Here is a 3,117-nt window from a genome sequence, read left to right as displayed (position 1 = left end):
TTTGAATTTCTATTCAAATTTCACTTGAATTTGTGGAGTCAAATTTTGGAGCCAAAATTTTACTATTTATGATTAGTGAATTTTAGCTATGGTTTAGCCCACTAATCCAAGATCAAGTCAAAGATTCTCCACTGAGTGTGCTTAAGTGTCTCGAGACATGTAAAGCATGAAGGACACGCACAAAGTGTGACTATATGATGTGGTAATGGAGTGTAGCAAGCAAATGCTCACCTCCTGATGTGTCATCATTTTCTCTTATTTCTTAACCCTTTTCGTCACCATTTTAATTATTGATTAGCCTTGATTATCAAATTAATCATGCAGTTTCATCATTTGGGCCTATTGGACTAATTTTGTGTTTTCAATTTAATTTCAGGAGAATTATAAGCAATTGGGCTTGAATCCAGAATTGAGCTTGGACTTGAAGAGAGCAGACAATTTTATCAAATCTTATCTTATCTAGATCAAATCTTATCTTATCTAGATTTTATCTAATCTAGATATTATTTCATCTAGATCTTATCATATCTTATTTTTATTTTATTTCATCTAGATTTTATTTTATCAAATCTTATCTTATCTTGTCTAGATTTTATTTTATTTATGGGGTTGGACTTAAAACAGATTTGTAAGCTTTGGGGCTGAAAATATATAACAGCACCAAGGCTCTAGTTTGAGGACGCTCTCTCTCCTTTTTTGTTTTTAGTTTTAGGCTTCTCTTCTTCTTTTAGACACTTTTTCGTTTTGGAAGAAATACTAGTTTTCTTCGTTTTCTACTGATTAATGGAAGGCTAAGTCTCCAGCGTTGTTTTCTCTTGAGGATCAAGCACAACTCTCTTTGAGTTTCTATTATTACTATTAAATTCTGATCAGTTTTTCCTCTTCACCAATTACTTTGTATTTGTTGCTATTAATCCATGCATGCTTAGTGCTTGATTAAGTGTCTCTGCGCTTAATTTACGTTCATGCTTAATGATCGTTCATGATTAATTGGTGTATGTGTTGCTTAATCACATAATGAATGCCTTATGTTAAATTTCGCTTAGTAATTTAATTTAGGGTTGGATTAAGTGGTTGAACTGATAAGGGATAAATTCTCGTAACCTAGGATAAGAGACTTGCTTGTGAATTAAGGGGAAGCAACGTGTTTTAATTCTGATATTTTCTAATTCAAATTTACTTGCTATTTAATTTACAAAAACAAACACCCCCCAATTCATTATTGTTTTATTACTATCTGTTATGAACGTTAGGATCACTTCCTAGATACTGCATTTTTAATGTTTATTTGATTTGGGTACGGCCTCGATCAAATTTGGCGCCGTTGCCGGGGACTAGTGGGCCAAAGGTTCATAATAGCTAGTGATTCGTGTTTTATGTTTAGTTGTTTTACGTTTACTTCTTTTGTTTAGTGTGCTCGTGTTGTGTTAGTGTGGTATTCTGTTTTATTTCATGTTCTGTTTTGCAATTTAGTAGTACCCCTTGTTCAGCGCTTTTCCTGTTTCAGTTTATTGTTTTGTTGTGAATAGTGCTTAGCGACGGAATTAGAGACTGATTCTGTGTTCTGTTCACACAACATTACATTAGCGACTGAATTAGCGACGACTGTTTACAATTTAATTGGCGATTTTTGTTTTGATAGTTAGGGTTGTTATTTTTGGCTGAATTTTGTGTGGGAAGTTCTTTTGAATCATATTTTGTGTGAAAAATACCAGGAACACTTGGTGTGGCTGGATTTGAGAGATTCAAAAAAATTTGAGAACTTATTTTTAGCAAAACTTAAAACAGCTATAACTTTTGCTCCGGGTATCAGAACAACTATTATTATATATGCATTTGGGGTAGAAAAAAATTTCCCATATTGTGACAACTTGTTGAAGCCGGTTGGGGACTCCCAAACTCCGAAAATCAACCGTTTACTAAGTTTTTTTTTTATTTTTTAAGTATTATTGTCCTATTTTTCTAAACTTTGCTTAGGTAGTTTTCATAGTTAGACTTTGAATTTTTGTCTTAAAATTTTTGTGCTATCTTTTAATGATTTTAGGGTGTTCCTCACAAAATCTCAGCTCATTTTGATATCATTTGAGTATAGCTATAGTTTTACCCCCTTGTTAGGTGCTTGTTGAGAAACACATTATTTGCTGCATATAGTGCATGACTAGGGGCAATCCAGGCAATTTACAACTCTTTGATCCTGAAATAGATATAACCTTTCATAGATTAGTTAGGCATAGTGTGCATCCTGATCATTTTGTGCATTTTGAGCATTCTGAGTATTTTGTTGCTAGTGATCCTGAATATTCCGATTTTGAGCATTCCACTACTAATTTTTATACTGAGAACATGACTCAACCTCCACCTCGTGAGAGGACTCTTAGGGAGATGGTTGCACCTGATTTCACTTATGAAAGCTTGTGCATTCAATATCCTGATGAGGGTGTTCCATATGTTCTCAAGACTGGACTAATACATTTGCTGCCCAAGTTTCATGGTCTTGCAGGTGAAGATCCTTATAAGCATCTTAAGGAGTTCCATATTGTTTGTTTCACCATGAAGCCCCCTGATGTCTAAGAAGATTATATCTTTCTAAAGGCTTTTCCTCATTCTCTAGAGGGAGTGACAAAAGATTGGCTATACTACCTTGCTCACAGGTCTATTTTCCGCTGGGATGACCTTAAGAGGGTGTTCTTGGAGAAATTCTTCCCTGCATCTAGGACCACTGCCATCAGAAAAGACATTTCAGGCATCAGGCAACTTGGTGGAGAAAGCTTGTATGAGTACTGGGAAAGATTCAAGAAATTGTGTGCAAGCTGCCCTCACCACCAGATTTCTGAGCAACTTCTTCTTCAATATTTCTATGAGGGACTTAGCAATATGGAGAGGAGTATGATTGATGCTGCCAGTGGTGGAGCTCTTGGTGATATGACCCCTGTTGAGGCTAGGAATTTGATTGAGAAGATGGCTTCCAACTCCTAACAATTCAGTGCAAGAAATGATGCTATTGTTCTTAGAGGAGTCCATGAGGTGGCCACGAATTCATCTTCATCTACTGAAAATAAAAAGCTTGAAGGAAAACTTGATGCCTTGGTCAACCTAGTAACTCAGCTTGCCATGAAT

At 35.4% G+C, this 3,117-nt stretch overlaps 1 non-coding gene across 1 annotated transcript; it reads right to left on the bottom strand.

The window, feature by feature from the left end:
* Positions 1-2,721: 2,721 nt before the first annotated feature.
* Positions 2,722-2,828, bottom strand: LOC114413926. The gene has a single exon (XR_003667065.1). It is a non-coding gene; the product is annotated as a small nucleolar RNA R71 (small nucleolar RNA).
* Between the last annotated feature and the right edge of the window lie 289 nt (positions 2,829-3,117).

This window comes from Glycine soja, chromosome 5 (assembly GCF_004193775.1).
Source record: "Glycine soja cultivar W05 chromosome 5, ASM419377v2, whole genome shotgun sequence".
Taxonomy (NCBI): Eukaryota; Viridiplantae; Streptophyta; class Magnoliopsida; order Fabales; family Fabaceae; genus Glycine; species Glycine soja.
Note: the sequence above shows the minus strand (reverse complement) of the source record. Positions and strands in the feature narration are given on the sequence as shown.